The sequence below is a fragment of the Anthonomus grandis genome, chromosome 3, assembly GCF_022605725.1.
Source record: "Anthonomus grandis grandis chromosome 3, icAntGran1.3, whole genome shotgun sequence".
NCBI lineage: Eukaryota > Metazoa > Arthropoda > Insecta > Coleoptera > Curculionidae > Anthonomus > Anthonomus grandis.
In genome coordinates this window covers 19607750-19633858 of record NC_065548.1, presented here as the reverse complement: position 1 = coordinate 19633858, position 26109 = coordinate 19607750, and the positions used below count along the sequence as shown (strand labels likewise).

The following is a 26109-nucleotide window of genomic DNA, read 5'->3' as shown; positions in this document are numbered from 1 at the left end:
GTAAACTTTTGTTTTTAAATGCCCCCATAAAAAAAAATCTAATGGGGTTAAATCGGGTGACCTAGCTGGCCATTCTATAAAAGGTCCTCTCCTTCCAATCCAACGATCAGGAAATATCTCATCAAGATATTGCCTCACACACTCTTGCATTTGACCAGTAGCGGCAGTTATGACGATTTACTTTGCCATTAAGAAAAAAAGTACATTCATCTGAAAAGCAAATGTTGTAAATAAGACGCGGATTAACAGTTATCATATCACTAAGCGATTCACAAAATTGCACTCGTCTGTCAAAATCGTCCTCATTCAGTTCTTGCGCCAGATGAATTTTGTAAGCATGGAATTTATTATGCTTAAGTATCCTATGAACACTACTTTTGCTTACTCCTGTACTCGTCGCCAATTTTCTGACACTTATTCCTGGCTCGGCATGAAGTTGACCTAGGACAGTTATTTGCATTGCTTCATTGACAACAACAGCATTTTGAACCTCACGCTTTTTATTTAAGACACTGCCAGATTCCCTAAATTTAGCAACTATTTCTAAAACGTATTTTCTGTTGACTCGTTTTTCTGGATGAAGGTCATTAAATTCTTGTACCGTTCTATTGGCATAATTGGTATGCCGAAAGAAAAACTCCATCATCTCAACCCTCTCTGCAGTAGAATAAACCATTGCCAACAGTGTTTTAACACGTAAAAGACTGGGTAATAATTTAAAACTGTTTAAATAATTGCTGCTTTATGAAAAAAGTACCAATGATATTTAGCAAGCTAAATAAATTCTTCAGATACTTGTGTTTGCATTTTATTTGGTATTTTGTTTTTATTTATGATTTGCTGATAAGGTGTAATAACAATAATATTAACAATACTAATAAATTTTTAATCATGTTTAAATGATCCAATAAAAAAAACTGTAAGAAAGGGTTTCAGGCATAAAGGTTTATTTAAAGCATTTTTTCCAGAATTTTATTTGGCTTTCATATCCAGAAGAAATCCATCAGTCACTCAGAAGTCACCATTTAAATTTAAAGTGAAAACGCTTTCAACATAAGGTATAACACGATCCCTCTTTCTGTTTAAGATTTAAGGGGTGCTTTCAACCCCTCGTAAAGGATTCCAAGTATTAGGTGGCCTCTTAATTAATAAGTGACCCCTTCGAAAATAGGATTTCCTTGTTCTTTTAAAAATATTATCCACAAAAGAGTCCATAATACCTTTTTCATTTTCGCTGTTTCCGCAATTTTGACAAGCTGTTTTATCCAGAGAAATAATTTTAGCCACTTCAAATTTGGCAGTTATATTCAGAATTAAAAGACCTTTAAAATAAGGTATATTACGACCCCTCTTTCCATTTAGGATTTTAGGGGTGATTCCACCCCCTCGAAGGGGGTTGCTGGTCTGAGGGTGCCTTGGAAAGGAAAAGTTGTCCCCCTCAAAAATAAAATCGACGTGTCCGAGATTTTTGAAAAAAAAATTTTTTTCATACCGAAAATAGCTCTGTTTCGTTTTCGCTGGGACACCCTGTATATGAACTAAAGTTATGAAATACCCTGTACTCAATTGATACATTTTCATTGAGTTGGTTTAAAAATAACTATATCAAATACAGAGTATTTTATAGCTTCATTTTATATAAAATCGATTTATTCGGAAATCCCATTAATATATCTTTCTCTCTTGCACTCACGGAGTTCTTATGGGAAGTACTAGAAGGAGTAATCGGACATGCAAGTGCGATACCTCATTTTAAAGGCAATTAAAAATGAGAAAATCGAATATGGCGCCTGTAAGAAAAAGTTGATGATTGATGATTGATGAAACGTCGGATTAATTTTTTTTACGTCCTGTTGTAGGACATAAAAAGTGGCAATAAAAAACTGTTTTTAGTTTTCTGATGTCTCTTTAAATAAAGTCGGTAGCAGGGAAAAACGATTTTGACAATTTTCAATTTTTTTCGGATAACTCCGGAAGTATCCGGAATTTTTTAAACGTCAATTTGTTAAGCTTCAAATTGCGCAACTTTGCCTCCATTTAACCGACCCTGTAACTCTTACGGTTTCCGAGATTCCAATGGTCACCCTCGAATTTTGGACACCCTGTACATACATGTACATATTATAAATACTTAGAAATTGAAGAAGTAGTCCATTCTTGCAGTGGAGTTAATATGTCAATGGGTAACTAAAAATGCTTTGGTCATTCTTCACTAAATTTATTTAAAAACTATTAATTCGACATGTTTTGGACATATAACATGTCCATCATCAATTAAGGGGTTGCGTCAATACATCTTCTAGGTTTAAACGATTGATTGTATATTTTATGTGCTTTTGACCTTGTCGGAGGCACTATATCGATAAGATGTATTGACGAAACCCCTTAATTGGTTATTCCTGTGTTATCCTACATGTTATATGTCCGAAACGTGTTATAACGGATTAATAGTTTTTAAATAAATTAAGTGGAGGATGACCGAAGTATTTTTAGTTACCCATCGACTTAGAAATTGTTTTTTGCTCCTATGGATTTATACAAGAATAAAAATAAAAACATATATATTTTTGGTAATACACAAAACTATATCCCAGAAAAGATATTTTTGCTGAAATACATATTTTTAAATACTCCTAAGCTTTATTTTCAATATTTCTAAATTCAGTAGGATAAACAGAAAAATAAAATAGTTGTATGCTTCATTGCTTTGATACAAAAAGTCAACGAATTCGGTATAAATTGGACAACAACTGTCAAATCGAGATTACCTCCTTCCAAAAGACTTATATACCCTATAACTTTAGTTAATTTAGATGTTAATCTGGTCGAAAAGTAATTAGGTATAGGAATTTCAAAACATCTAAAAACAAAATAGATAATAAAGTGTTTGTCATAATAATATATCAAAATTATCAAGATCGATCGCAAAAGCAACCCAGTGTTTTTGTTGCCCCCACTGACTCCCCACGTCCAATAAGCAGTTGGCAATATGAGGGAGTTGACACTATTGTCAGTGTTTAAGACAAGCGAGAGATGCGAAAACGAACATCTTTCTTTAATAATAAAAGTTTACACTCCTGTGAATTTACGATTTATCAAAATTCAGCTTATAATACATGTTCTTATTACATTTGAATTTAATTTTACTGCTTACTTAGTGACAGGAAGGATCTACTGCAATCTAGCCTAATTCATGGTAAGAGGATATACAGATCGTGTTATCGTGAGGAGCTACGTATTACCCAAAATAATGGCAACACCGGTTCGACACGGTCCACTAGAAGGGTTGGAGAGGAACTGGGAATGAGCAATAAAACTATTGCTCGTATCTGAAAAAATATGGGTACAAATGTTTCAAGTATTCAAAAACTCAGGAAATATTTCCTGAAGACCAGTGGCGAAGAATGGAATTTTGTGAAACCATGATGGAAAAAGGCAAATGAAAACGAATAATTTTTAGAAAATATTTTGTTTTTTGATGAATCTTCTTTTCCATTACATGGCAAACACAATCCTTCCATTGTTCGTTATTGGTCTCAGGAAAACGAGCACAGAAGTTTTCAGTTTCGTACCCAGTATCCTCAGAAATTGAATGTTTGGGCAGGTATTTTGGGCGACAATGTTATAGGGCCATATTTTAATGATGGCACTTTACGCCCAAAAGTACCTTGAGTTGCTGCAAAATCAAGTTCTTCCTGCCATTCAAATCCTACCTGATGTAGACCTGGGACCGGTTTATTTTTAGCAAGACTTTCATAACGCGGCTAGGGTAAAAGAATTTTTAACAAATACTTTTCCTAACCGCCTTATTAGTGGGACTGGCGATATTAAATGGCCTCCTAGATCTCCAGATTTATCCCCAAATGATTTTTATCTGTAGGGTTACCTTAAACAGACCATTTACAAGCATGAATTTAGTAGGTCAACAAATTTAGAGGAGTTGCGAAATAAAATTGTCGAAGGTGCCAATTCCATTTTACCTGAAACACTTTTGGAGGTGCGAAATAGCTTTTACGATAGGTTAAGTTTTTGTTTAGCAAAAGGAGGCGGTTTATTTGAGCCTTTTATTTGAAAAATGATATGTTGTTAAGTTTGTATATTTGAGAGTTTTATTTCTGATTTTTTATTATATTTTTATCCGAGTTGATATTTTATTTTTTATTAGAATAACGCCTTAATTTTTATTATGCAAAACACAGCATATTAAACATTTTAAGATTACAATTCTATGCGGGTTTTACACATTGTCATATCTGTAAAACCCGCATTGGAATAAATATTTTAAAAATGCGTGGATTTTCGCGTAATATTTTGGGACATTTTGTCGCCAAACGACGCAGCTCCCACGAAAGTCAGATGTTTACTAATCCCGTCCTCGGGCCGGCCGAGGCGGTGCTCTGCCGCAGGCACTCGTACACACGCGACGTTGCAAAATTTCGCCTCTATGCGGTTTCCTATAAGTAACGAAAGAAAACACGATCTGTATATTCATATAGTGATGCGTCATAGTACGTACATATGACGTAAAATCCTGCGGAAAGTGGACGTTCTGTATACGTCCATAGTACGTAATACGTCTTTTGGGGTACGTAATGTGTACGTACATTATGTCGTGGAGTACGTACAAAATAGGTCTTTAGTACGTACTTGTGATGTTTGGGAATATCTTCCTGCGATACAAAACAAGCTTAAGAATGCACAATTGCAGGTAATAGCCACTTTCAAAAGCGAATCTAATTTATTGAATACTTGGCATAAACCAATGAAATATTAATAAAATATCTAAAGCAGTCTAAATAAAAATAAAAGCAAAAATAATAAATATCTGCGAATAAAAATTTAACCAACTATAAAAATTGCTCTTTATATTTTCTCATGCAAAAAATGATATGTTAAAGAAAAAACAGTAGAGAAGCAAGAAGAAGAATAAGAGATAGCAAGAAGAGAAAAGTAAGAAACCTAATTGGTTCTTAATATGTAGAAAATCTTCATACCCTGTATATATAAACCTACAAGCTAAATCGTCATCAAAAAATTTAATACTTAACTACATGAACTTGGACTAAATTTTATAAAAAATTATTAAGGTTTCAATAGAAAAAACATATTTCTTTAACACCCCCTAGGTCAACAGTTAACAGGTTTAGGACACAGGTTTATTCAAACTGTTCTTAACTCGCCCTCCTAAGAAAAAGCATCTTATCCTAAAACATGCTTTATAAATTGCGAAATATCATAATGGTGCATTAATTAATGTTGAGTTTCGCCAAAGAGCATATTTATTTGCATTATCTCATATGATTTACCTAACTGTTTCAAAACACATTAAATCATTATTACTGCCATACCTACTAAGTTTTTAATTCATGTGCATAATTTACTCAATATAATAAATCAAACTTTAAAGAACTTATATTAAACCATGCATATTATATGACTTGGGTGAAGCCATTAAGTCTGTACAACTAAAAGATTTTATATATTCATTAAAACAATACCTAAGTTCCATTGCACTTAGTTATTTCTGAAAGTTTGAGTGAAATATAAGTTTAAGGAATGGAAATGAACGTTATTTCAGATAATAATTAAAATACATTTAGTCTCATTTCCAAAATAAATGTTTTATTAGAAACGGAATAAATGTAAAGGGAAGTTTTATTCTATGCTTTCAGATGAAATTAAATGTAGATTTTATTCTCGCTCTAATAGAAATGAAGGTTGATTTAGGTTTTTTTTTTTCAATTATACTTTAAAATTAAAAGAATATTGCAACACCACTTTTTTATACTTTTCTTATAACAGTTTGAGAAAAATTGGTTTATATAATTTTCATACATTAGCAATAAATATTAACTATTTTTTAAAGAGCTGTTTATTTTATATTAATTACTAATTTATTTAAAATTTTTAAAATTAAAGGCATTTTAAGTTTTTACTAAATTTTTTACAATAACGAAATGTTTACTTTTTTGCAGTTAAAAAATAAACATAATATTTTACTTTTATTCACCTAAGATTCATACATCTTCGTAACATTTTCCTACAATATGTGCACTGGCATCAATCAATTCTGATATGAATGATATTAACATTTCATTCTTTTAGATTATCCATCTTGTTCTTAGCTAATATATTCCCGGTATTTTAAAAGAAAAATTTTTTAAAATAAGATTCTTAGACTATTTCTATTTTTTAAACATTAAAAATAAAACTTGAACGTGTCTTTATCAAAAAACCTTTTAATATTACGTGTATTAAAACTAAGACTGATATAGATTGAGGTCCTGAGAAACTTAATAAAGAAGAGAAACTAAAAACGGAGTAAATGACATAAAAAAATGCTAATAAGTGATGGGCTTCATAAAGAGGTAATTAAAGCTCCATTACAACTAAAGATGATGTCTAATGACACAAAAATTATGTAATAACTCTAGGTTGATTTTTAATTCGTAAGAACAGGTTTTTGTCTCAGATGATTTATAATTTTACTGTTTTAATGTTACGTAACATATCTGTTCTTATTCTTTATGGAATAGTACAATATCTTTGATAGACCGTATAACGTCGAAAATAATTTGTCATAAATTGGTTTTAGGATTTGTTCTGAAATGGTTTTACCGATAAGAAAATTTTGATATTGTGAAAAAAAATTAAGTTTTTTGTTGATACGAGGTATTGAAAATTTTTGTTTTATTGAAATGGCAATCTTTAAATTATTTAATGTAATTTTGCGATATTTATGTGATAATCTAACTGATTTGACCTGACTTTATCGGGCTGAGACCAAGGAATCGTGGGGTAAAAAAATTTTTTAACCGTAAGCCGAAGGCTGAAAAACTGTAGGTATTAGGTGTACAAATCTTTGGACTAGGCAGTACTTATACAATACTCTACGGCTGTGTATATGTATGCGACTACGGCAATGTGGCTTTTTGTTGTTTATCTTTTACTGTAAACATCTAAAAAATACCCAGTAATTAATATTTAATATTTCCCCTTAGATAAATATTTATCTTTATATTATAGAGGATAAATATAATATAATAAGAATATAGAAGATATTATTAAAGAGATTAATTTAATTAAAACCCTATAATTCGCTGTTCTCAATGGCCTAGGCACGAGGCGTTAAATTCCGAAATGTATTCCGTCAAAAGTGTCAATAGTGTCGTGTCTCGTAAAGGTTAAAAATGAGGTTAAATCGTTTCGTGTTGAACTTTTTTGTATTTATGGTGTTAAAAATGCCGGTAATATGCAAACTGTGTGATAAGTCATATAGCACACAGCTTAACTTAAATAAACATTGTCGCCAAAACCATGGCAAGCAAATACAAGAACGTTCTTACGATGAAAATGTTTTTAAATTTAAATATTTAATGTATAAGTGTTCTTACCCAAGGAATGTGCAATTGTGCAATCATTTATAAAAGGAACGCGATCAGAAAATCGAAGAAGAAAAATTGGAGTTTGAGTCATTAGAAGGTATGAACTATAAATCTAAGGTTTCTTTTAAGTAATAAGATATTTCTTCAATGTCAATACAAACATGTAACTAAAAAGATAAAGAATTAAAATAATAAGTAGTTTTGGTCAGAAAGGTTTTATTTAACAGCAATTCAAGCTATTGTAGTATTATAATTATGTATGCTTCAGAATTTCAATCATGGAAACATTTGGAAGAAAGCGAGCTGTGTAATTATGTTGTTCTTGCTGGAAAGAAAAAAACTCATTCTTGTGAATTACAATATTTTGTGTGCAATAGAAGTGGTAATATATTTTAGTTCCTTAAGTTCCTGGTTTAATGTGATATTGTTTATTTTAGGAACATCAAAAAGTATAAATGATGTAACAAAGAAAAAACGAAATATTAAATCACAAGGGTTGTCAAAGTTGGAATATAATTGCATTAGTAAAATAACATTAAAAAGAAGCAATGGAAAATTTCAGGTTTACCGAATTATAACACATTATGGTCATTCTACAGCCATCGAACATTTAAAAATAAGTAGTTTGGATAAAAGGCAAATTGCAATAAAATTAGTAGAAGGAGTCTCAACGGTAAGATAATTAAAAAAATAAATACAGGTGTTAAGAATTTGTCTCGGAATTTGTTATATTTAAAACTAAACATAAAATAATTTATCTTGTACATTGGCCTGGTATAGTATGAGAAATCAGCTTATATTTCATGTTATTGTGTCCTCCAATATTATGAAACTTTGAATTAACCATAAGTGTTACTCAAAAAATTAAATTTTCAGGATCCTAGATGATACAAGAAATAAAATAGTTGGTGAAACAAAGAGGGTTGATCTACTAACAAGGCAAGACATTGACAATATTAAAAGAAGGTATAACATTCACAATAAGGAAGGGGTAAAGCATAAGAATGACGCTATTAGTATAAAAATCTGGGTGGAGGAGTGTAGGTCTTTAGAAAATAATCCTGTGTTATTTTATAAACCCCAAGGGGAGGCTTTAAAGGATTTTGTAGATTCAGACTTTTGCTTAATAATTATGAATGATTTGCAAACATTACTTCTTAAGCAATTTGGTGAAAATATTATAGCAATAGATAGCACATGCATGGTCTTAACAACTACGATTTTGAATTAACAACCCTTATGATAGTGGATGAGTTTAATGAGGGATTTCCTATTGCCTTTATGTTTAGTAATAAAAAAGACACCTTTATTAATAACATATTCTTTAGCAAAATTAAACAAAAAGTTGGTACAATTAAATCAAATACGTTTATGTCAGATATAACAGGGACATTTTATAATGGCTGGGTTCAAGTTATGAGTTTATCTAGGTTTCAACTATATTGTTCATGGCATGTGGACCGTGCCTGGCGTACAAATTTAAGTAAAATTTCAAATAAAGAAGATAAGGTTTGGGTTTATAAAACTTTAAAATATTTACAAAAAACTACCGATTTTGACACTATAAATACATTTTGTGAACATTTGCGGGTTGCCATTAATAATATGCGTGAAAATGATCATACTAAAATTTTTGGAGAATATTTTGAAAAGAATTACTCAAATAACTATCAAAAATGGGCGTATTATTTTCGTCAAGAATGTGGAATTAATACTAAAATGCGACTAGAGAGCTTGCATAAAGTTATTAAATATTTTTACCTAAACGGTAAATGTGTCAAAAGGTTGGATAAAGGGTTGCATGCAACTCTTAAATATTTAAGAGATAAAACTGTAGATCTGCTAATAAAACATACTAAAGGGAAAAGCACTTTCAAGAGCCATGAAATTTTTAAATCCCATAGAATGGCAGTTTCTTCTAGTTTTGATGTAGTTGTACAGACTCCTGGTATTTGGGCTGTGAGTAACAACCTCAATAAATATATTGTAAAACAAATACTCTTATTAAAAAAATATTGCAGTTTAATTTGTCAATTTTGTGATATATGTGTTCACCAATATAGTTGTACATGTCCAAATTATTTTATCAATACTGTGATTTGTAAACATATTCATTTTGTAGTTTTAAAAACCCCTGTTAATAATAATGTAAATACTAATTCATTACATTTCTATTTATTACTGGATGAGGATGTAGATGTGATAAATGAGGCGGAGGAGTTAAAGTGCAATGGACCAGTGCCTAAGCTCTCTTAAAGCAACTAATGGTGAAACAATTGGTAGATGTGATCAAAAAGATAGAGTTTTAAAAGAAATATCGCATTTACAAACATTAGTTCACAGTTATGATTTTGATTCTGACCATGATAATATTTTTCAACAAGTTATCAGTAACATACAGACTGCTAAAAATTTACTTCAATTACCCACTTCAAAACAAAGTACTATAGAAACTTTTAGGGATATAAAAGAATTATCTGCTTCTCAAAATGTTGTTCCACAAAAACGATTATTTCCTACAATAAAAAAGAAAAAAAAGGTAGAAGAAGCTATCAAAAACCCAAATAAAGAAGAAATAGATGACATTTCTACCTTAAAAAGCCCTTTTAAAAGGCAAAAAATTACCATTTATTTCAACTAACTCTACTTTTGATCACAGCTACATATAAACAACCTATATTTTTTGTTATGGTTAGTGGTAACTAGTTATATATTTTTTAATTTTGATATTTTTTAAGAATAGGCAAATTGTGACTGTTTTTGTTATTTATTTTTCAGCAATTACTGGTGCAATTACTATGTTCTATGTGTTATACAAATAATATGATATTATAGATATTGTCAAATAAAAATTAAAGTACAAACTACGAATTTATATACTTTTATTTGAATTTTTTAGTACATAGTATGTACGAGCTTCATTTGAAATTCGTAAATTACAAATTTAGAATTAAAATTATTATTTTGAATTTACGCACGAACATTTAGCGCATGCCCTGATCCCAATTTTCGTTGACAGTCCGTTGGAATACATCTCGGAATATAACGCCTCGTGCCTAGGCTGGCCGCCATGTTTGTTGACTGGTCTCTAGGAGGTGTTGCAACATCCCGTATATTTGCTGCAACACGCACCACGCGTTTATATCGATGTCCTTCTCTATCTTATTGTAGGCTGTGACGGATGCATTTTTCGGGGTAGCAGCGCGAAAATATCGATTTTTATTGACGTTCATATTTCATCCTTTGGTCGGTCGTTTTGAATCGTTCTTTCTTATTTCACTTTCGATTATTTCATGTCGTTGATCGTTAGTTTTTATGTGTGGTGTTTATTTATTGTTGTTAATAAATTTATATTGGAGTCTGATGCAGGTGAATCAGAGTTGGGTCCGCCAGAGAAAAGATTAAAAAAGGGCAATTTCAGTGCGGACATTAAACAACTTATTTTACATGTTTTTAAAAGGGAAACAATAGATAATCCAACAGTGGTTTTGTGTGATATTTATAATAAAGTGGCTGAGAAAACGGGGGTTGTAAGCAGAAGTGTGCAGCGTATAGTGGCAGAATACAAACGAGCTGGCTTACTTTCAGAGCCAAAAAAACAGGTAAAACCACGACCATATTTGAAAAGTTGTCAGATATAGAGAAAAATATATTCAGAAGAAAAGTCCATGGTTTTTTCTTCCTAAATAAACTACCGACTGTGGAAAAAGTTTTAAGGGTGGTAAATGAGGACAATGATTTACCTGATTTTAAAAAGACAACGTTTTTTAAAATTTAAAAAAGATTAAATTTTATATATGCAAAAAGAGAAAGAAATAGTTTTCTAATGGACCGGGACGAGATTAAAATGTTGAGGAAGAGAGTATTTGACAAAAATACCCTGCGTGTAGAAGAGAAAACCGCAAAATTTATTTTTTGGATGAAACGTAATTGAATGCGGGACAGACCAAAGCCAAAGTATGGACAGATACTGCGGTAACCTCTTCTCGCCAAGCCTTTCTTGATGGTCTCTCTACAGGCCTAAAAAATCCTTCAGGTAAAAAACTTTACAGTACTTTTATGTCTTATGGTTGTTCTTTTTGTATTTTATTTTTTTACATTTAAGGTAAATATAATGATAAGAAATTATTTAACAATATATACTTACATTACTTGTATGTGGTCCACGGAATCCAAGGTAATGTTTCCTTTGACCTTAGAGCGTGCATTTATTTTAAAAAGTAAACTTTTTAAATGAACACCCATTTTTCTGATTAGGGTTCATTCAGAAGATTTTATTATTTTTTGCTATTTTCGTTTTTAAATGACCTAATCAACAAATCCTATAAAGTAAAGAGATAAGTGCATGTGATCTATTACCTTAAAAAAAAAGTTTTTTTGATTATGAAAATTCCATAAATAAATTATATGAGCACAAATAAGTAATATTTTTTTAGGAAAAGGATCGAGATTATTTGTCATATCGGCAGTGAAGATCGATTTGTTTCTGGTGGTCTTTAGGTTTTTCAATAAAAAAAACTGGCGATTACCATGAGGAAATGGACGGTCCATCTTTTAAAAGGAGGTTTGAGGGAGTACTTCCTAAGTTGGGGGAAAATGCCGTGCTCGTATTAGACAACGCTACCTACCACTCCAGGAAGTTGGAGAAGGCGCCTACAACAGCTACCAAAAAGGGAGGCTTCGCTCAAAAAATTTGAGCTATGAGGCGGTCATGATTAAGGCACAATAATTGAAAATTGTCAGTGACAATAAAAGTCAGTTTAACTGCCAGATAATCGATGATAATCATTGATCATTGATTCATTCAATTATCATCGATGATCAATCCAATCCAATTGAGCTCATTTAGGCAAATATTAAGGGCTATGTGGCATCCCACAATATAAGTTTGTTGATATGAGGTAGATATTTAAAGTGGCAGTTTCAATGATAACTCCAGAAAATTGGCAAAAGTGTATCGAATATACAAATAAGGTTAAAAAAAAATGTGGGACCTTGACAATATTATAGATGAGCAAGTTGAAAGACTTGTTATTCCATTGAATGGCAGTGATAACTCATCCAGTGAAAGTGACTCTGATTAATGTATTGTAAGTGCCTATGTCAAATGTCTTAAATAAGTTCAGAATAATTACATTATTATTATTATTAAAAATTACACAAAAAAAAAACATTTATTTTAAATGGCTTTCAAGATCATTTTTATAGGTCAATATCACTTAAAACACAAAATTATAAATATAAGCATAAATCAAGCCATCACTTTCGTTGAATCATCCTCGTTAAGCCATCAATATTTACTTTTAATCTATTAAAATGCTAAAATTAACAAAAAAACCAATAGAATATGCATTTTATTTTTACTAAAATCAATTTTTAAATATAATTTAAAAAAAAATTAAAAATTCATATTTATGGGCTGATTTCGACCCTGGCTACGTCAACTCTCTGACGCGTCCCTTTAAATATCACGTGCGGATGGCGTGGTTTTGTTTTGACGCCTCGCCTCTAAGGTTTGAATTTAGTATACAAGTAGTAGTATACAACATACTTTTTGTAGAGAAAAAATTACTATAAGAATGTTTATTTAAAAATAACATTTTGGTAAGTCGACTTCATAATATTAAAAAAGAACTTGTATATGAGAATATCATTAAAGAAAAGGGCTATTAACCCTTAACTGGTATGGTGGGTCAATTTTGACCCCATCCAAAATAAAAAATTTTATTAAGAGCGCTATTCCCGGCGCGACCAACTGAGAATCCGCTTTTAGTCATTTAGTCCACAGCATAAAAAAACCAGCAGTCGCACTTCAATAAAAATACATTGGCTTGAATAAGCGAGTTCGGTGCATGTGTACTAATGCAGGCGCGGCATATTTGCTTATAGTAGGGATGCCGCTGACACTCGCTACGGTCCACGCGGCTTTTGCCTTGGCTAGAGCCGGACTTAAACATTTTTTTAGATATTATTATCTTGTAAAATAAAAATACCTACATAGTACAAATATTGATTTTTTAATATTAATAAAGTTCATACATTAACAAAATATTTAAACAAAAATAAACATCGCATTTCTACATCTAACAACGACGATATAGAAGAATACGTGCAGGAAGTTAATTAGGTATGTACCATAAATTTAAGAGACCATTCTTTGAGTAGTTTTAAAACAAAAAGTTCATATAAACATATGTCCAGAAATTCTTCGTTCTCAATATACAGGGTGTTAAAATTTAACAACAACTAAAATATAGGCCACTGACTTTTGTGCAATTTTTATTATGTTCTGTGGATTATACAAATAAAACTTTTCTGTCTCTTGAATGTTTTTCGTATCTTGCTTAGTTAATAATAAATTCCAAAAGAAACTTTTCCCCAAATTCCTTGTGTGATCCAGGGATATGCAATTAAGTAGACTTTTTTTTTTCTCGAAAAATAAGCGAGATACGAAAAAGTTGTATTTGTATTTGAGTAAATCAAATAAGATATTAAAAATGGGACAAAATTCAGGTGCCCCAATTTTTTTGCTACAAATATTTCTTCAGGTCCCGTTCGAGATTACACTGAACCTAATAAATTTAATCATGTTAGGGGTAAATTAGCTCCTTAATGTTATAAATAACACCGCCAGAGAACTTGCGGACCTATGTTCATATGAACTTTTTGTCTTAAAATTACTCAAACAATCGCCTGTTAAATAATTTATGGTACATTCTTAATTAACACCCTGTATATTAACGCTTTTAGATTAACATCTGCCTACATAGTAGTTTAAGGATTTAAACTAATTATACAAATAAAGTAATATTTCAAAACAAATAGAAACTCTTAGGCCAATAAATAAAGACAAATAGTTGGCAACAATTCAAAACAATTCTAACGTCTGCGAATTTTTGTTATATTATTAAGTACCAACTAAAGTAAAAGTATACAATTTTGCAACTCTTTTAAATATGGCAAAACTGTTAAAATGGCAGAAATATAAATAATGTCCTTAAAAATCCAAAAAAAAAAAAAAAATTACATTGCTGCAACTTTAATTGATGCTTAATTATGTTATTTAAGCCATACAGCCAAATTTGCAGCTATTAAAAACTTTGGCAAAGTCAATTATTTTGCTTCATTAATAATTTTTGACATACCCCTCTTTTAATACAAAAGTTTTTATAAAAAACGCTACGCTTTGTAAAAACGCTACCAAAATAGTCACTAAGTACGGCGCTGAACTAGGCGATACACCTATGAACACAGTTCGATAAATAGTGAGCTCGGCATCCGGAGAACATGGCTGCGGCATGGCTAAGGATGCTATTAGTTCGCTTACATTTTTGAGCGGAGTGAGACTGCTGGTTTCTTTATGCTGTTTCTTTATGCTGTGATTTAGTCCGTCCGGCAAACATCTGACAACACGGTACCGTCGCGTCGTCACTTGCTTTCCCATCGATCCGCAGCGATCCGGGCTGCATTGCGTTGTGAATTTTTGAGCGGTGTCGTGGTCGACGTCCAGAAAAGCGCTTTATTTTTTTTTGAAGTTTATTCTATTTCTGCTTCATAAGAAGTTTTTGCGCAATTAGTAAAGTATTTATTGGATACGCTTTTATGATTTTAATCTAAAAAAAAATCTTTAGGCTTATACAGATTTTCAATAAACTTTGTAAAAAAATTGCACCAAAACACAAGACACAAGCGCAATTTTATTCTGCATTATGTTAAAATAGGTTTTTCAAATCAAATGATAAAATGATAAAATATTACTATTTATTACACATAATAACCTATAAATTATCTATTATCTATAAATATTAGCTTTAATTATTGTGTTTGAGATATTGACAGTTAAAAATCATCTTGAATACACTTTGATACGCTGTAAGTTTATTTTATTTTTACCAGATTCGTGCTACGCCCAATTTAGAAATTATGGGAAAATACTGCAATAAATTAAAAAAAAAAAGAAACGAACGAAACGTATATTAACAAAAAAATATAAACATATAAAAAACGTATATACATATTTATTAAGGTTTTTACATATTAGGAAATAAATAAAAAAAAATTAATTAGCTTCTGCATCGATTCAGTTGACAGGTTTTTCGCCAACGGAAGAATTTTAAGTTCTGATAGGCAGCCCTTTTGGATAAAGCGGGTCAACTATTTCTGGTAATAAAAAATTGAAGTAGAAGGCTTTTAATTTTGGTAACATTTGTTCCTCCCAAAATTGTTCGTCACGGCCAATCTAAAAAAATACAGAATACTATAAAGAATTAATTTATGTTTTCAATTAAAACTTTCACCTGTTCAACTAACATGCCAAGAGGGCTCCAAATAATAAAATAGCATGATTGCTTGTTAGCTATAGCTAACTGCCCCTGAACTTGGTAGTAATAATTGTGGTTTTTTTTCAAATGTAGGTGGTTATTTTCCAATGTAGCGAATGTGATCTTTTTTGATAATATTGCTTCGGTTGGAGTCATGTTGGCAATGCTAAATGGGCATTTAACTTCTACCAAATCATGTTTATTAATGCAACCATTAGGGCTCGCTGCCAAATAATATTCTTGTTCACCTATAAAAATTCCACATCGAGACACTTTTAAATTAAATTCATTTTCAAATTCTAAAATTGCTCGGGCCTAGCTTTCACTTCCATATCTTGTAGCATTATTGCCGCTAAAATTTCCATACAGCATCGTTTTTATTGCACCACATGGCGAGGTTTTTGCCCGCATTTTACATATTTTGCCAAAATTTGAGGCAGTAATCCGCTGTGATCTTTCTTGTATCCATTTTGGATTAGAAGCCTGGCCAATTGTAGAATTTTCAATATGTTTTATTTCCTCTGGACTTTTTTTCATATCTTTTAAGATTTCTTTTTTCCTCGAAATAAAAACGTCACTGTTTATTTCTAAAGGAATGTAATGGGCGTCAGGACCATAATCCTTATCAGGAAGAGTTTGTTTTCTTTTCTTATTTTTTTTTTTGAAATTAATGTTTTTTGCAGTCTTTTAGTTTGATAAAACAGCCTTATCTTTTTACATCTCTGAATATACCGCTTAGTAAAGGAACGAGGGCTTGTGCCTATTGCGGTTTTATGAAGGATTTCATAATAGCTACCACCAGAATTAAATGACAATGCAGCTGCCTCACAGCGAGCTTCATATGAACCTCGTTTGCAAAAATTTATACGCTTGCCACCAACAAATTTGCTAACAATACTGTTATAATGCTCAGCGAGGTTATTGTCCATATTGAGGATTAGGCTGCTTGCATTATCTATAATTCTTTGCAAAGCTACTAAGATGTCTTCATAAATTCCACAAGTCTGCATACTTGGCACTAAATTTGTGTAATTTGGATTATCACACTTGAAATAATTAATTTCTTAGGGCATTAGAGATGTCACCCCTTAGCAATTTAATTTTTTGGTCCATCGTGGTGTCTTCTGCGATTCTGTGAGTGGTGGCTTTTGTTATCGCACTTCTTAATCTTAAAAATCTGTTCAAAACCTCTTTTCTTAACGCCAATGGTACAGGTACATTTTTAGAATTACTTCGTTTTTTATCTGCAAATTAAAAAGAAAGAAAGTAGAAAACAATAGATACACATTATATAATTGTATAAGTTTAATAGTATGAGTTTAATAGTGTAAGTTTAAAATTTGCCAATATCATTTTATTTAAATTAAATTTAATTTTCATTTAAATCATTAAACGCATTTCTTAGATACAAATATGAAAAAAAAATTTTTTTTACAAAGTTTAACACCCTGTATCTTGAAAACAAACCGCTTCCGGACATATTATGTTTATTAAAAAAAAAGTTTATTTTTACATGATTTATCACTTCTAGAAGTTTGTACAAACCTGACACCCTGTATGGCTTATATGTATGTGTAATAAAATACAGGGTGTCCCATTTAAAATGATATACATGGGGATATCGGAGACCGTCAAAGATACAGGGTGGATCAAATGAGAAAAAACTTGCGCATTTTTGAGCCTAACAATATGCCATTTAAAAATTTTAAAAGCTCTGAGTGGTTCCGAAGATAATCGGAAAATCCGATATTTGAAAAAATCGATTTTATTTTTTTCTAAGCTTATTTTTTATCCGATTTTTTAAAAACTTTAAAAAGCAATTTTCAGAGTAATTTTTTACGTGCTACATGAAGGTATTTTTAGATTTTTAGTACGACGTTTCGTCTTTTGCCGACCATCATCAACTTTTTTTTTCTTATGGACGCTATATTGGATTTTTGCATATTTAATTCAAAGCAAATTTTTAAATAGCATACTATTAAGCTCAAAAATGCGTAACTTTTTCCCCATTTGATCCACCTTGTATCTTTGACGGTTTCCGATTTCCCCATGTATATCATTTTAAGTGGGACACCCTTTATACTGGTAATAAAATGTAAAATATACATACTACATATTTCTCGAATTTTCTTGGCAAAATTTCGTAACAAATGATTCCTGCACTCCACCTTTTGCACCAACATATTACCATAAGGCTTTGATTGCAATAATTTTCGGTGGACCGAGGAATCTCCATCACCAATCATTTTTGTAAATTTTAAATTGTAAAGCTCCATGCTTCTTTTAAAGCCCTCCAATACTATGTCAGCTTCCATCGATGTAGATGTGCCGTTCCAGTTCTTATGACATTTATGTATTGGAACGTCTTTTTTTTATTTTCGTACCAGGAACATAACGAACAAAATTTATTTCTTATTCCCAGAAATAACAACTTCCCTGTTTTATAGCCAACTATACATGCCTAAAAATTACAAATTAAAACATTAATCATTTATGTAATATTTTTATTCAACAGTTAAAAGAAAATACTTATTTTCGATTTTGATATTATTATTATTAGTATTACCACTCCAGATGAAGAATCATAATTGACATTGTAGGATCTCTTTGCCCAAGCCCCATCGGTCACTACGGTAATACATGGAATTCCATCTTTATCCACTTCGCCTTCAATGGTTGCGATTCTAGCTTCTTCAGCGGCAGCTTCTTCCATACTCTTCCATGCGGATTCCCTAATCAAGTGACCCACTTTCAAGTATCACAATTCAGTTTAACTCACTCACAATTTAGTTCAAGTTGTTGAAATTTATTTTCTTCATTTGAAATTACTTTAGTGACGTTACACATTTTACATTTTAGTGTAAATTCACTATATAATCCGTTTCTCTTTTCTTTAATCAATTCCATATCCACAAGAGTGCAGTCAAACGGTTTATGCCGTTCCCCATTTAAAAATTGTTTAAATAAATATTCAACGTCAAATATCCGCCTACCTGCTATCTCAAATTCATTGCTAAAAAATTAATTAATTTCATATAATTATTTTTAATAAATAATGTATTAAATTATTTACCACTTTTTTCTTTTTTTCGCCGATTCTAAATTATTTTCTTGTTGGCTTTGACTTTTAGCACCATTTTCAAGTTTATTATCATTTTCTATACTAAAATGTAATACGTTTAGATTATAATTAAAAAATAACATGTAATATTAAAAAGTTTTAATAAACCTAAGTAAATAATAAACCTTTATTTAGGTTAAAACTGTTTTATACTTACCTTAAATTGTTTATTTTATTAGATCGGGCTTGTTTCATTCTCTGTTTTAAAGATTTTTTATTAATATAATACACATCTTTTTTACCCTCCTTTCGTTTACCCATTGTTTATTATTAAAATTTTTTAAACCGCCAATATAAAAATGGTTAACTAATACACAATAAAATAGATAAGAATAAAAAACGCAAAGACAAAAGAAAAAACAATAATAACACGAAACACAACTACCCCAAAAAGCACAAAATCATAGGTATAGAAATTACAGCGGAAAAACAGTAGCATGCAATTACCGAAATTGATATAATATCGAATAGCTCCCCCGTTCCGTGGACGACTCTCGTCACCAGCCAGACAAGCGGCGCACGGCGCTGCGTTGCCAGCTGCCAGCAAAAGCCGCAGGTATTGGGAAATTTAAAGCTGTTTTTTCAATTTTTCGGTTATTGATATTACGCTTTTATTAATTAAAATTTTATATTTTACCATTTGGCTTAATTTTATAATAATGATTTTATGTTCCCGCTATAGACGAATTTTCGACTTTTTTTCATTATTGCAGAATTAAAAACTAAAAAAAATAAAAAAATAAAAAAAACGTTCTGTAGCGGTGTTCTTTAGGAAATTTAAATAACTTTACTCAAAACCGCAGTTAAATATCTTTTAAAATAAAGGAATTACTGAAATAACAGTAATGAGCGGGTGACTAATGCTCTTAAAGAAAAACTATTGCAAGTGGCAAAACTGCCTTCCATGTATTCCTCGGCCGTACTGAGTAGAATATTTCTGCGTGGCAGTCGCGTTTGAGTTTGCCTTTAGCTAAGGTAACGTAATAACTAATAACGTAATTTTTTGGGTTTTCTAATTTTTAATGTAATGGCTTCTTTAAAGGATAAAAAGGCACCACTAACAGAGCACGAGTTAGAACAGCTTGCTAACACTTTTTTTGATAATGACAGCGACATTTCTGATGCCGAGACTATCGTTAGTGAACATATTTCTGCAAGCGATAGTGATTCTGAACCGGGTGTTGGTAATTTGCCAGATGAAATAAATTTGGATATTGAACCAGATATTTTGGAAGATAGTAGTGATGATGAGAGTGAAATTGACGAAAGAAGCTACTATTATGGGAAAAATAGAAAAAAATGATCAACAAAAGCTCCTGCCACAAGCCGTGCTCGTGCAAGCAATATTGTTTCGCATCTACCAGGACTTTCTGGACCAGCACGAGTTGACAAACCAAATGCAGCCACAGAAGCTTTTAAGCTGTTAGTTGACGATATAATAATCGAGCAAATTATCGAGAAGACCAATGAAAAAATAACAAGCTTGCAAGCTAGTTATGGGCACAATGCCTTATCCTGCCAATTTTTAAATCATGTTGACGAAACCGAAATGTTGGCATTTTTTGGTCTCCTCTTCTTGGCAGGCGTATTCAAGTCGAACCACGAAGATATTAATTCCCTTTTCGCAACTGATGGCACGGGTCGTGATATATTCCGTTCCGTAATGACTGCAAAAAGATTTTTTTTTCTCCTCACAGCTTTGAGATTTGATGATCCAGACACCAGAAGTCAGCGCATTGAAGCCGGAGACAAGCTAGCCCATATTTCCGATATATTTTATCGCTTCGTAAATAATTGTCATACAAACTATTCATGTGGGGAATATGTAACTGTGGATGAAATGTTGATTGGTTTTCGCGGTAATTGTAGATTTCGAATGTTTATTAAAAGTAAGCCGGAAAAATACGGAATCAATATGATGTGTCTCTGTGATGCTCGGACGCATTATTTAGTACACGCCTTTGTTTATACTGGAAAATACACTCAAATGCAGAATCCTAAGAAGCTAGCCATACCCACCCTCAATGTTCTTTCTTTAGTTGATAAAAAATTCTAACCGAAATGTTACTGGGGATAACTGGTTTTCTTCTTTAGAGCTTGTCGAAGAGCTACAACGCTGTAAATTTACCTATGTCGGTACTATCCGAAAAAACAAAAGGGACCTACCAAAGGAATTTTTGCCAAAATGTTCAAAAAGTTTTGTCTTGTATTTAATTTTGTTCATTGTTTTGTCAATTTTTGAAATTGTATTTTTGTTTTGTTTTTTTTAGCTTGCAGGATGCTTGTACACAAGATGATTCTTACGTAATATAGCACATTCTCTTTCTTTCTTTCTTTCTTAAGCAACGACCGGTTTATTTTTCGATTTTCGGATTTACCAGAGACGTGACTTTGCTATCTTATGTTCCAGTAAAAAATCGAGCAGTTTGTCTTATATCAAGTTTTCATCATAATGATAGAATTTTGGACAGAGAAAATAAACTTCCAGACGTGATAGATTTTTACAATATTACCAAAGTGGGGGTAGATGTATTAGATCAGACGTGTGCAAATTATAAAGTTGGTAGACGCACTAGAAGATGGCCGCAAGCAATTTGGTTTCGAATGATGGATATTAGCGCTGTAAATAGAAGTATTTTATATAATAATGCTCATCCAGAGGCTGAAATGACACACCAAAAGTTTCTAGTTACCTTAGGAAGAGATCTAATACATAACCAATTAATTCGCCGATCTCAAATGGAAAATATTCCCAGGGAATTAAAAGCGCTTATTCATCGAATTGATCAGATTCCAGAGATAGGTCCAGGCAGAAATGAACATGGGGAAAGACCACCTAAGCGTGCAAGGTGTTCTATTTGTCCACGCAATGATAATAAACAATCAATTATATGTGATAACTGCCATAAATACGTTTGTGAAAATCATTGCGTAAAAAGAGTTCGTTGCAATAATTGCCAATAATAGAAGGTTCAAACATGTTTGTTAGTTTTTTTATAAACCTTTTTAGGATTTTATTTTTAAAAGACCTTATATTTTTTAGTCTAACTTTATTTTAAGTGCAATTTTTTGGTTTATATGGCCTCAGAGTTGTTAATCTATTATTATTTTCATATTTTTCAAATTTGTTTTTGTTTTAGTTAAAAAAAAATCGAAAGGTCTAATTTGACCCCACCATACTTGGAACGTGATTTTCTTCCGCCATACCAGTTAAGGGTTAATATATATTGTTGAAAAAAATACAAAATTCTTCTAAACTATGATGTCTAAACTCATGGTCAATTCCTTACACTTTGCAAATACATTATTTAGGCCTGTTACCGAAACTAGAATACCATTAAAGAAAAGAATAACTAACATATATTATTATTGAAAAAAAAACAAAAATTCTGTTAAAATATAATGTGTAAACTCAAGGCCAATTCCGTACAGTCTGCAAGTGCATTATTCAGGCCTGTCACCGAACCCTCCCCTGCACTTAATCATTAGACAACCAAATTCAAAAGCAATTTTATTTCTGCCTCCCCCCACAAGTCTAGTGACTTTTTATTTCTTCTCTTATTCCTTCGGGACGCATTTCGGTAGCGTCCCTTCTGCTTTTTAGAACTTATTCATTTATCTCTTTCAGACGTGAAAAAAGTTTGAATATGTCACCAAGGAAGGAGTTCGATAAGAATTTACAATACGTTTATCGCGAACCGTTTCATATTTTATTGAGACAATAGGTTTTATTTTATTGCGATGCACCTAGAAATGTCTACGTCTTGCCAAGTAGGTCAATTCAGTTATATTTTATTTTATTTCTATTTTATTTAATAGTAAATTTACTGCAATATTGTAATAAATAATTCTAAAATAAATAAATTTTAATAAATAACTTGGACCATAACTACCATTTGTTTTTTTTGTCTTTTATCACAGTGCAGAGCTCCCTTTCAATATTTCAATCTGAGAAAAATATCATGAACTATGAAAAAACAAAGTAAGTAAGACAAGAGGTAACAAGTGTAATGATATCAGAAAATTGTAATATTATTTTATAATTATATAATATTATTTAATTCATGTTGTTTTTTATTAGGTCCATAAAAAATAAGAGTAGGAGAAAAAAGTTAAAAAAAATACCTTAATATCAAATAACTTTTTAAATCATAAGCACCTCTCAATAATTATTTGGAAATTACCAGTAAGATTTATTTTATTTATTTTTAAGTTACATAATAAAAAGACAAATATAATAAATATATAAAATAAAAATATATCGTTTGTATTATTTATAAATACGTCCAAGAATCTTAAATTCAATATGTATAAGAATTAGAATAATAAGTAAAGTTAATTTACAATAAGTATATCTACTCAGAAACAGTGATTTTACTATAGACAGCTTATTACTTAGATATAAAAGTGTCAAGGATGACTGACTAATGTGAAATACATATTTTTAAAATATTTTTAAGTCTATAATAACCTCAGGTTTAAGCCCATATATGCATTAAGAAGACATTTCATAATGATTGAATATTGATACGTTATTTTAAACTTAACACATTATAAATAATTCAAAACTTTCATTATATTAGCTCCCAGAAACACTCAAGTTTCCAATAACCGACACAACAAAGCAATAGTAGTAAAGCACAGGTAACTGCATTACGTGAGTTATGATCTGGATAATTAGAGGGACGCCAATTGAGGCCCTTTTAGGGTTCCTCTTATTCCAGTGGGGCTACTTTATCTAATTATTCCGGATGAGAAATGACGATGGCGGAGTGTGTGCTATATTTAGTGATAACTCTGTATCATGTATACTATTGTCTCTATATAAATCAGTAGTGAAAAATTTTGTATTTATTTTTACCCCGTATAAATCGAATATTAAAATGCCATTTTGAGCCAAAAGGAAATAATTTTATATTTCAGTAAAATGTACGTTCAAAAATTCACAGCTTAAAAATGAAATTTTATATTGAGTTTACTTCTTATGTATTCAGAGAGTGTTTATCTTCCGACAAAACTTTACAGGACTTATTCTTTATATTGAAATTCGACAAGGCGTACCACAAGGACTTTGATCTATATGCATTAATTCCAAAATTTTTTATATTTTTTTAACTTATATTTTCCTTATATACATAATGGAAAATGCTAAAAAACACAATGGAAAATTATTATCTTATCTTATTGATTTTGAAGTAGGAGGTCTGCAACATGCGACAAAATTTGACTGTATTAGACGTAGGTATTAGAATTTAGTATAGCTATTGTAATAACCCGTAGAAAGACGTTTTAATAAATATGAGTAATATCTAAAGTATTATTATTATTAATAATATTATTAATGGTAATAATATTAAAACTTTTTAATTCTTTTAATAAAAAGATAGAATGACAGTATCTGCAAGGCAAAACATAGCAGCAAAATATAGAATTCACTTAAGTTATATTCAGTTTATATTCAAGTATTCTTTTACTTAACCCTTATAACTGGCCTATCCAAAAATAACTGATTATTATTAATAATATTAAAACATATATTTTTATTAATAAATCTAACTAGGACGTACTAAGTGTTACTACGACGTTTAAATTGAGAGAAAAAAGATTATTAGAGAAATAAAAACAACTAATTAAAAAAAATTATTTATTGACGAATACAAAGTTGGTACTAGAATAAAATCCGTATACATAAATATATCTTTATCCCTACATATTAAAGTTGTAAAAAAAAGGTAAACATTATTTATGTATTGACAATAATAATAAAGATATACAAGTATAGAGCATAACAGAAATGAGTATTTCTAAAAATTAAGAATTTTACTAAAAGTATAAAAAAGAAATGTAGAAATGAGAATTCAATTGAAATAAAATACAACGTGCGACACAATGCGATGAATAGAAAGAATATATGTATTACACAAGAAAAATAGATGAATAAAAAAGAAAATTGAATAAAGTGAAAAATTAACATCCTAAATCGGTGACATCAGTAATAATAATTAGCATTAAATAATAAAGTAATAAGGGGCAATAATAGTATTTAGATAATTTTATATTTTGGGAAGGATGTTAGACGTACTTTAAAGCGATATATAGTCTAGCAGTGTTTAATGTCAGTTAAGCAATGAATTATAATATATAACAGTATTGAAGCTAAAAGAGCTTTGAAATAATATCATTTTGTGTTTTAGATCGACAAACTTATTAGAGTTCGGAGTATTTTGATCATGAACATCAGATCCCGTTACCCGCTTGTCAGAGATATCTAGGTTGTTCATTATTAATAGTTTTATAGACTAGTGTATTTAAATGTAAGTTAAACCGTTCTTGAGCCATCGTGATTTTTTATATGTTTCCGTAACGTGGTCATATTGTAGCGTTTTAGTTTTCTATTCCTTATGTTCACTAACGCTCCATTGACATTTCATTAATTTCAAGAATTACATTAATAAGTTCAGTCAACTTCTTTTATTCATATTTCTTTAAATTCACACTGTCAATCACACAGTACTACTGTAACGCATCACTCTCCTGGTTTAATTATCCATGCTTTCTGTTGACGGTCCGTTGCTTCTCTGATTGGTCATAATTAATATTTTCTCTGATTGGCTGATATTGACAGCTCAGGCGACAAGTGGGGTCGTTATTGATTTAGTCGGTACTGCGTCCATTTTTCGTGGACTTGTTCCCGTGTTGCAGGTAGGAGCGCACGTAAAAGAGTTTTTTTATTTCCGAAGTTTGTGAAGCAGGAAGTGGCCAATATGGTTTAAAATTTATGGTCCTTAATCTTGTTCCTTTAGGGAACCGTTTATTTCATAATTCTGGTGCAAGATTTTGATGGATAGATAATGAAATTTAGCAAGGGTTTTACTTTTCCGTTTTCCTCTTTATTCTTCTTTAATTGGTGATGGCTGCAGGCTTTTGATTTCCCCGGGAAATTGCTGAAAGCGGTAGAGCTGGAGCCAGAGTTAGACCTAGTATTAGAGATGCCCAGTCCGGATGGCTGAACTATAAATGGCATACATTCACAGCCTCGGTTTTGAAGGCTAGCCGTTCATCTCTTGGAGGAATATACAGGCCAGTTTATTCCATTTATTTAAATATTACTTGTTACAGGATTAATTACGCTTTAGACGGGATCTGGAGAATCCTAAATTTTATTTATTTGGTTAAAATATTTAAAAATGACATTGTTCTAAATTTTTCTTTCGAAACTTTATAAGTACGAGACTGCTGACTGAGACACCCACCATAATTACAATTGCCTTCGACTCTTAAT

The 26109-nt window shown here is 31.0% G+C and overlaps 2 long non-coding RNA genes across 2 annotated transcripts; one reads left to right on the top strand and one right to left on the bottom strand.

Moving 5' to 3' along the window:
- Positions 1-12871: 12871 nt before the first annotated feature.
- LOC126734542 (uncharacterized) lies at positions 12872-22716 on the top strand. The gene is made up of 2 exons (XR_007660078.1): positions 12872-12989; positions 22456-22716. It is a non-coding gene; the product is annotated as an uncharacterized LOC126734542 (long non-coding RNA).
- LOC126734541 (uncharacterized) lies at positions 15390-15892 on the bottom strand. Its single transcript, XR_007660077.1, has 2 exons — positions 15683-15892; positions 15390-15624 (listed from the first exon to the last, which is right to left on the bottom strand). It is a non-coding gene; the product is annotated as an uncharacterized LOC126734541 (long non-coding RNA).
- Positions 22717-26109: the final 3393 nt, after the last annotated feature.